Genomic DNA, 9901 nt, shown 5'->3' with positions numbered 1-9901 from the left:
TGGTGTAGACACAAAGAAAACATGAGACAGGTGGTCAAGCCCGTCCAGGTAAGTGCTTCCTGGGGAAGGTCAGAGGTCGCAAGCATAGTGGGAATAGACCCACATTCTTTTCTCGCTAAATAAGGGTCTGTACAAGCCGGTGGCATGCGTGTGCCTCATCCCCGTGACTGACAGAAGGTGAGAGTGCTTGTGATGCACCGCCAATGGAATCGAAGGTATCGCAGCTGAAGGACGACCCTGGGGGCCTCTGGAAGGTGGTTGCAGCAGGATGGAGATCCGTTTTTTTTCTTAAACTGAAAAGGATCCCCCCCATCAACACCACCACCATACATCCACCACCACCACCCCAAACCCCAAAAGGGGGCAGCAGTGAAGTGTTCCCTCAAAATAAAAGGCACGCTTTTGTGCAAAACAAACCCCCCTACACACACACGCACACACATATACTTACTTAATCGCACAATAAAGACATATGACTCAATACCTTCCTTTTGAGGACACGACTTTCAAGACACACACATACACAAACACACAGGAAAAAGAAAACGGTTGCTAATAATAATCCCAAGTGCGACTCACTCGTCCTCTCCACTGAACCCAAAATTTGATTTTTATTCACTTCTCTCCCTTTCATTGTGGCGCATCTGGCCGAGCCAAATATAGCAAAATTATTTAAGGCAAAGTGTTTGGGCTTCTGGTAGTTCCCATCAGTGACCACTAGAGGCTGGATAAAAGAGACGCATTTTTTTATGGCACACAGTAAAGATTTAGTGGAAGCGCTGACACAAAAAACAGAGTAATTCAAATAATACGTGGCATTTTACATTGGATTTTTTAAATAATGCAATACTTTTGAACCGCAAGGCACCTATGACAGATCCCTAAAGAAAGATATTTGTTTTTTCTGCATAAGCATCTCCGATGTTAACTGAAGGCATGAACAGATTTAGCTCTCACTTTGAGAGCTTTGCCATAAAATATAAAGCGCTCAATGTGAAGGTAGCGTTAATGAACAGGCGTTTTGTTTTCTTTAGCCAGACATGTTATTTGGACTACAGTGAACTTTTGGTGTTTGTTTTTGTTAGTGAGTCATACAGAGTCGCGAAACAGAGCTCTATCCGGTCCGTGAGCCGCAGGTTCCTGACTCCTGATCTAGCTGGTGATAGAGCAGCTGATTGCTCTGCAGCGGGCTGTGATCTCAGCTTAGCGTTTGCTTCTGCATGCCACGTGTCTACGATCTTGGTCTAGTCTGTACTTCTGCGAGCCACATGTCCTCCTTTGTATCATTTCACACACGCGTGGCCTGGTAAGTGCTTCCAGGCCTTTTGCAATGTGCTGTGACGCAGATTTTGGTCAAACACCGCATTCTCCTCCTGCCCAGGCGAAAGCAGGCTACGGCACAGAAACGACGCCGCCGTACCAACTACGTTAATTATCCGTAATCATGCCTATTAATTATCTGTGAAATTGCTCTGATGCTGGCTGGCATCACAGGATGTGTCGAGTGCAGTGCTGTGTTTTGTTTTCAAACTTCCAGAACGGAAAAGTCTTCCAGGGACATGTCTCGTGTAGTACAAGGCGGTGTTTTACATGGCAAATCCGTAACCTCCTGTTGACTTGGATGCTCGGATGATCTGGTTGTGCCTCTGCACATAAACAAATGAGGTGGGAACAGAGGAAGAATTTCCTGTCAAATAATATGGTCTTTGAGATGCAGATTTTTTTTTGTGTGCGTCCTCGTTTTTGTGTGTCGTATTCAACAGATCGGCTAGTTTATCATCTTCCAAAAAGTTTCTTTGAAGTCCTTTCGAGAGACGTACCTCAATCTTATCTGGATGGCGTCTGGGTTAATGTCTTACAGTCTGTGGTACTGAAATATTCCCTGAACTTCACATTTTTTTCCACACCCAGATTTCTGCGGGATGAAGGAACGACGCTGAGCCGCATGAATAATAGAACGAGTGCGGGAGAAAGACAGGCCAAGAGGCGCAGTGAACTGAATGAGTAGATGGGGGAAGGAGGAAGAGAGCACGGCTCCGACCGGTAGTGATAGAGCACCAGGTGGGGGCCCTTTCAGCTCAAACTGACCTTGAAGGCAGCTGATTAAATTCCCACTTCCTCTCCGTGGGTTGCTTCTGCACAGCAAGGGCAGCAGGAGTTTATCCTGCTTGCACCTCGTTCTACTCGGACATACTCTTGGCAGTCAATGTGCTTTTTGTTCCACCTCCACTCACACAGGCACACACACACACTCACACACATACACACTTTGTACACAGATGGAAGAGGAAGAAGCAATCATGTTTAGTCAAAATGAGCAATTAGGACCCTCACAGAACATGTTGAAGCAGTAGAATCAAATTGAAACCTTGAATAAAAATTATACAAATGAATCAAATAAAATGTTGTATGTCACAAATGTGTGTTTTTTTATTAACTTTTGACCACAGCATAAAATATATATACACATATAGAGTAAATTCACGCATAATCATACACAGCTATCATCAGTCATCTGTCAGTCTGTTTAAGCCTGTGATTTTACTCACAGACGTAACACTGTGCTGTGTCTGAATTGTCTGAATTGACTATTGAGTGTTAAGCGAAGGAGGTACGGACCCTTCCGTCCCAGTGGCACAGACTCCCAGGCACCATAGAGTCCTCTTAAATTTATTGGTCTCATTTAAAAACCGCAAACTCTACGTCTAGCTGCCTGACTGTGACTGAGGCCCCACAGTCTAAAGCCTTGGCAGTGAAACCCGTGTCTCGTAACGTAACATAATGGACGCCGAGCATCAGCGAGCGCTAGACAAACGGAGCCCAGTTACTACAGTAATCATTCCAGAGAAGTGTGTTGAACATGTCTGACCTCCAGGGTCCAGGGTTGGAAGCCTGAAGGGGGCCAAACGACAGACGAACAGGCTACACTTGGAGGAAATGGCCCCCTGCTAAGTGCTCCCTGACAGCCCAGAGAGCCTGGCAATAAAATGACATTCAGACCGAGCTCAGTCCTGGATTTGTTTGTAGCCTGGGCAAGAGTGAAGGAATGATGATGATGATTATGGTGGTGATGATCTTGATGATGGTGATAAGCGAAATGGGAGCATTTACTCGCACAGAAGGAAGCCGGTTAAAGCCGGATTGATTTAGCGATGTCGGTTGATTTGTGACAGCTGGAAATGAGCCCTATTTGGAATCGGTTTACTCGACTGTTGGGTGATTAAGTTCACGAAAGGCCGCCGTAAACAACGTAAACGACCCCTGCATAATGTCTGTAAACCGATACGCCGATTTAGCCTCGGAGACGTTTGCTTTTAACCCTTTATAGCTTCGTATTATACAGTTAGTCGCTCTTTCGCTTTCAGAAATCCTGGTCAGGGCGAGTGTGAATCCCTGAATCTGGGGGACGACAGGAGTTGGTGGGAATAAATAGAAAGGCAGCAAGTTTAGAATGAGGTACAATTCATTTCAATCACCTGCTTGTTTTTGGAAGGTGCGAGGAAACCGCCGACTCGGGAGAAAAATCGAACGCAGCTCAGAATCGAACCGAAACGGAGCTCCTTGGATCCTGGTGATTTATTTTAAAATCATCTTTAGATGGAAACGTTGAACACTGAATTAACAGAGAAACTAAATTAAAATGTCCTTTAAAGCCTTAAGCACCTTAAGTCTGATATATTAACTCTATATTACGCCATTGTTGGAGTCAATCAGGCTGGAATTTTTGAATGTTTTGCTTCTGAAAGATTCGACCACGGTTTTGTGCTTCCTGAAAAAACAAACACGGAGTCGGAAGGGAAAGGAAGGAATTGTAAACACGCCTTGCTGCTTTTTTTTCTCTCCCTGAAACGCCTCGTACACGATGCACCGTGATCGTCGAGGGAGATTAATTTTTTCACGTGTTTGCCAGAAGCGGCGTTGTAGCGACACCCTCGTTTTATTTTAACGCATGTATTTGTCTTGTTAAAAAGCGGCGGTAAAGAAGCCACGGATATATGTGCGTATATAAATACCCAGACGATTTAATGAAAGCTTTTATTGGCTTCTTTTTGAACTTGTCTTTATTTGTGCAATTCCACAGAGCAAAGGGACTGGGATTGTGGGATTAAACCACCCACAGAGAGCTTCCCTCAACCATTGTATACTATTTATGAGATACGTGATGGAGAACGAGTTTCTAAATATTCCCACAATCGCACCACATCAGAGAGCCGTGGTGCCACCCAATTTGCAAGCAGTGTTATGTTGGTACGTTATCCAGCATGTCTGTAAGGTACTGGATTTGCAAAGTGGAAGTTTGAAAAAGAAAAAAAAAACACCAAGAAAAAGCCATCTGTGTTTGATGGTTTAGATAAACACCACTGGAACACTGAGCGTGATCCGGGGATCCACCCTGATCGGATGCCAGTCCATACAAACTCACCATGCTTCCACAATAAAGAGAGATTTAGAGTAATTAAGATTCTGCCGGGGGGGCACGATGGCTTAGTGGTTAGCACGTTCGCCTCACACCTCCAGGGTTGGGGGTTCGATTCCCGCCTCCACCTTGTGTGTGTGGAGTTTGCATGTTCTCCCTGTGCCTCGGGGGTTTCCTCCGGGTACTCCGGTTTCCTCCCCGGTCGAAAGACATGCATGGTAGGTTGATTGGCATCTCTGGAAAATTGTCCGTAGTGTGCGAGTGCGTGAGTGAATGAGAGTGTGTGTGTGTGTGTGTGTGTGTGTGTGTGTGCCCTGTGATGGGTTGGCACTCCGTCCAGGGTGTATTCTGCCTTGATGCCCGATGACGCCTGAGATAGGCACAGGCTTCCCGTGACCCGAGGTAGTTCGGATAAGCGGTAGAAGATGAGTGAGTGAGTGAAAGATTCTGCCATGTATCTTGGAAACCGGGGTCCACGTCCAAGCACGGAAACTCTGCTCAGGAACTCACCTGAGGTCTGGATGAAACCCAGGAGCTGTCAGACATCATCTCTGTCTTTGTCTAAGATGATATCAGCCTTTGTTTCTATAACAAAAGTCTCGGGTTATTAAACTTTTAACCTTAAGGCACATCACATAGTAACTACTTTGAATTATTTACTAACTACCTGCAAGTTAATGGAAAGATGTGAGGTTAAGATAGCATCAGGCACTGGGAGAGTTTATACAGTTAATAATAGATTCACAGCATGAGCAGTTCTTGCGTTTCCGGCATCTGGAAGAACTTCCTTTATCAGATACGTATAGTACAGATGTAGGAACTCTGGAGAAAAAGCTGAAGAAGGACGTGACACTGTATTCTTGGTCATACTTATACAAACAACTCAAAGAAATACAGAGTAAAAATCAGTCACTCCTGCTGAAGCTCCACATGGATGACCCAAAGATCAGGGAGCTAAGAGAAGATGGTGCCACACGGACGCCTGTGGATGTTCTTCACTGAATAGCTTTATGTGAGACACAGTTGCCACAAATTTTTCATTTATAGACATTATACTCAATGTGAAAGCTAGAGGTGAAGGTGACAAAAAGAGGAACCAGGAACCTGAAGAGGAACCAGACTACGAAAGGGAACCCGTCCTCATCTGGGTGACGTCAGAACGTCTGATTATAAATCGTTCCTCTTTTCTGCACTGTATTTTATAGACTTGAGTTATATTTGTATTTGTATTTGTAGTTGTATTTGTGTTCACAGGAACATGAGTATGAGCATCATTACAGCTTTAACAGCTGGAGACTGGACTGCAAATGGTTCTCAGCAGCATTAAAGCTGTCCAAGGAAGAACATCCACAGCTGTCTGTGTGGCACCACGGAGCATTGGTGAAATCTTGAAGGCAAAGATTTCTGTCTGCATCCTTTACAGGCACTTATAAACCTTTTATTATTATTATTATTATTATTATTATTATTATTATTATTATTATTATTATTATTATTAATAATAATAATAATAAAGTACAGTTTTTTGTCCAGTTTGCTATATTTTATGCCCAAGACTCAGAGAAGGACTGAACGTTCTGGTGAACATGGTGAAGATCGCAGCTCCTGTTTGGTTGCTTGCGTTTGACTGTAAAGATCCGAGCTGTTTCCCAGTAAATGACTGAGATGTTTAAGAGCAGTGCCAGCTGCTTGCAGAATCTGTGTGGAAAACCAATGGAGGAATTAGCCGGATACAGGAAGATTTCGTCTCCCTCAGCAGACACACACACACACACACACACGCACATACCCTCGAACACGCATACAAAACCATGTTCCGGCCTAAAACGGCCCACGTTGGCTCAGGTTCCCTTCTTTCCTGCCCTACTCTTTAATCTGTCTATGGGCGAGAGAGATATCCTCATTCACCCGCCCTTTCCTTCCAGTAAAGCAGAAGGAAAATGAGATGGAGTGAGAGAGGGAGAGAGAAAGAGAGAGAGAGAGAGAGAGAGAGAGAGAGAGAGAGAGAGAGAGAGAGGGAGAGAGAGAGAGAACTTCATTATTAAAACATCAACATCAAATCCAAAAAGTTACCATGTTTCAGGCCAATGAAAGGTTAACAAAGTAAAGCAGATCTTTTCCAAAAACATAATAACAGGATACTGTGTGTGTGTGTGTTTGTGTGTGTGTGTGTGAGAGAGTGAGAGAGATAGAGGAAGAGAGAGACAGAGGAACAGAGAGAGAGAGAGAGAGAGAAATAGATATAGAGAGAGGAAAGGATGAATGTGTGTGTTTTGGTGTCTGAAAGTTCTCTGTGTTTCCAGGAGATTGTGGTGAGTTTGTGGTGTTGGGGTTCTGTGACGGGGCGACAGCCTGACTGTGACGTTTCACATGCCATCCTTCCAGCTCTGATTTCTCCTGACCATAGTTTCAGCTCAGCATCATTCCCCGAGCTCACCCGAGACACTGATATATCGCTGCTTGTTGTCTCGTTTACAGAACTCACACTCATTATTTCCACTGCTGTAGCTGAACACTTCATGGTGCGATGCGATGGTGTGCAGATAAAGGAGAAATAATCAACACAGTGTGCAGTGTGGTGCCACGATGCCTGACGGGCAGTGGAGTTACCGTAGTAACAGCATGAATGATTCCAGCTAATTTTCAAAAATTACTATAAAGAACGTTACAATGCACATTTTATCCGTTTATAGTTACGTTATGCTAATTTTTCCCTCTTTCCCTCTTTTCTTGTGTCCTGAAAAGAACCCTGACATCAGCAACTCCTTACGTCAAAGCTACATAAACATCTAACTCTCACTCACTCATTTTCTACCACTTATCCGAACTACCTCGGGTCACAGGGAGCCTGTGCCTATCTCAGGCGTCATCGGGCATCAAGGCAGGATACACCCTGGACGGAGTGCCAACCCATCACAGGGCACACACACACACTCTCATTCACTCACACACTCACACACTACGGACAATTTTCCAGAGATGCCAATCAACCTACGATGCATGTCTTTGGACCGGGGGAGGAAACCGGAGTACCCAGAGGAAACCCCCGAGGCACGGGGAGAACATGCAAACTCCACACACACAAGGTGGAGGTGGGAATCGAACCCCCAACCCTGGAGGTGTGAGGCGAACGTGCTAACCACTAAGCCACCGTGCCCCCCTAACATCTAACACATCAAATTTATTTATTCTTAGGCTTAGATTATGTCACACGCTCGCTGTACGAGTCCCGGCGAACGAATGAGCCGTTACTATAGAAACCATAGCGTGTTATATCAAGCGCATCAATACGTATCATTTACACAGTCGTCAAATCGGTCGGATTCGATCTTTGTAGCCGTAAACCGTACACGACTCCTTTATTATTATATTGCAATCAGATTGTATTTAAAAACCATTCATACGCTCATACGTCTCGCCCCACTCCTTTCTCTCTTTTTTTTTTTCACCACAGGAAGCGAGTGGATAAAAAAACGCTCATCTCGCTCATGGAAACATCTCTTTTGTCAGTGTGTCAGAATTGGCAGATGAAGACAGTACACAGAGATGAAGGGAAGTGGGGAAAGTGGGGGTATGTTGTGGTGTGAGGAGGCCCAGGAGAAGGGTGAAGAATCTCTCTCTCTCTCACACACACACACACACACACACACACACACACACACACACACACGCACACTTACACACTCTGTCTGTCTTTCCGATATCACGGAGAAGAAGCGATAACTCAAAGGGCTGGAAAAGTAGACGAGGGCGAAGAAGAGTTGAGGGAAAAAAATGTTCCTGAAGATTTGCCTCAGAAACATATGCGAAGCATTTGAGATGTGTTTCAGCTTTCACGCCCATGACTGAGGTGTTCTCTGAAGCTTCCTGGCTTTAAGAAGATATGAAGAAGCTCAGCATGAATATAAAGTCACAGATACGTATACAGGATGTAGGAAAACATCAGAGGCTTCGAAGTTGTTCCTTAATCAGACAGGATTAGACTCGCACGGGGTCTCTTGTTATTTTGTTAATTCTACATTATTTTTATTTCTGTTCAAATCCACCATGAAGTTGTTTTTGTCTCTTGTTCTGCAGAGAAATGTACAAGACGTCATGTTAAACACAGCTACATGGGTATTTCCACGTTGTATTTACAAAAAAAAAGGTCTACATTCTAGAAATCATCAAAGTTACCATCTAACTTTAACTCGTTTCTCCTGTTTGTCTCGTGTCCGTGTCGGTGACCGAACGTCTTCCTCGCGTCTCGCTCCACGGTGGTGTTAATATGAAGCTCATATGAAAGTAAACACTCAGGACTGTTTTTTCTCTACAACACTAGAGGTGATAGATTCATAGAAAAGATCCGGAAAAACAAAAACGGTCCTGATTTATTTTAGATCAGACCCATAGACACAAAATCAGACGTTTTATATATCGTCGCTGTCGGGCGGAAACCTCGTATGTCCAAATTTGGTCAATTTCATATTTTTTCACATATCGATGCTATTGGTCAGTCCCCACGTGGGTCTGTTATTTTTTCAAGTTATTAACCAATCTAAAGTCTTGAAAATAGCTTGAGCGCAAATCTCATAACTCCATTGGACACTTCAACTGTCCACCTCTTCCTCACTCCGTGGGAGAGCTTCACGTCATATTTCTCCTCAAGAAGAGTCGCGACGAATCAACACGTCTTCTGAGGTAAATGTCTTCAAAACACCGGGCTCAAAGAAAAAAAATCTTGACCTCCGCTAGTTCTGGTGCTCGTCTGAGGACAGGAATTTAGCGCAAGACAATCCACTGCAACGCGGACTAAACCCTGTGCACTGCAGATAAGGTACGCGTTTTTTTAATTTCCTGAAATATAACGGTTTTGGAGATACGAGGATTCCGCCTGACAGCGACGATATACCGATTGAAGTTGATGGAACATCAGTGTGCTGATAAAAGTTATACTTAAATGTTGTTGTCTATATTCTAACTGCTACTTCAGTGTGACTGTGTTAGTTTAACTGGCGTCTAGACGCAAGAGTTTAATCCGAATGTTATTACAGACGTCAGGCAGCAGGACTAATCCCGTCCGGACGGAGCTCTTCCTTCTAAAGAAAAATGGAGGGTGACGTTACAGGGTTTGGTGTCTGAACACCACGTCAGAGAAGGAAGGAAAGAAATTGTGCCCGAAGGATTACGGCACCTATCAGCCATGGCGGATTTGCAGCCGATAAAGTGAAATGAAATAAACTATCACTGCTTGTTCCACAGTTAAAGTGTGAAATGCAGCGTTTTATAGACTGTAGTTTGTCTGACGACGTTCGCAGCCCATGAGCTGATTTATACCCCAGATCTCCTTTGTCTCGGCAGTGAAGTTTCCACACTGTTAAGTGTCTCCGAGCGCCCACAAAGCAGACCGTCATTGTGTGACACTTTGTTTTGTCTTTTTCTCTCTCGCTCTATTGGAAGAGTTGCTGCACTTCATCCATGTGCTTTATCTTGTCTGTAACCACA

The 9901-nt window shown here is 44.3% G+C and overlaps 1 long non-coding RNA gene across 1 annotated transcript in view; it reads left to right on the top strand.

Moving 5' to 3' along the window:
- LOC132860293 (uncharacterized) overlaps window positions 1-2240 on the top strand; it is a 14079-nt gene extending 11839 nt beyond the window's left edge. The window contains exons 2-3 of the long non-coding RNA XR_009649798.1: window positions 1538-1665; window positions 1912-2240. This is a non-coding gene — a long non-coding RNA (uncharacterized LOC132860293). The remainder of the gene's footprint in view (window positions 1-1537; window positions 1666-1911) is intronic.
- The last annotated feature ends 7661 nt before the right edge of the window (window positions 2241-9901 follow it).

This window comes from Tachysurus vachellii, chromosome 17 (assembly GCF_030014155.1).
Source record: "Tachysurus vachellii isolate PV-2020 chromosome 17, HZAU_Pvac_v1, whole genome shotgun sequence".
Classification (NCBI taxonomy): domain Eukaryota; kingdom Metazoa; phylum Chordata; class Actinopteri; order Siluriformes; family Bagridae; genus Tachysurus; species Tachysurus vachellii.
Note: the sequence above shows the minus strand (reverse complement) of the source record. Positions and strands in the feature narration are given on the sequence as shown.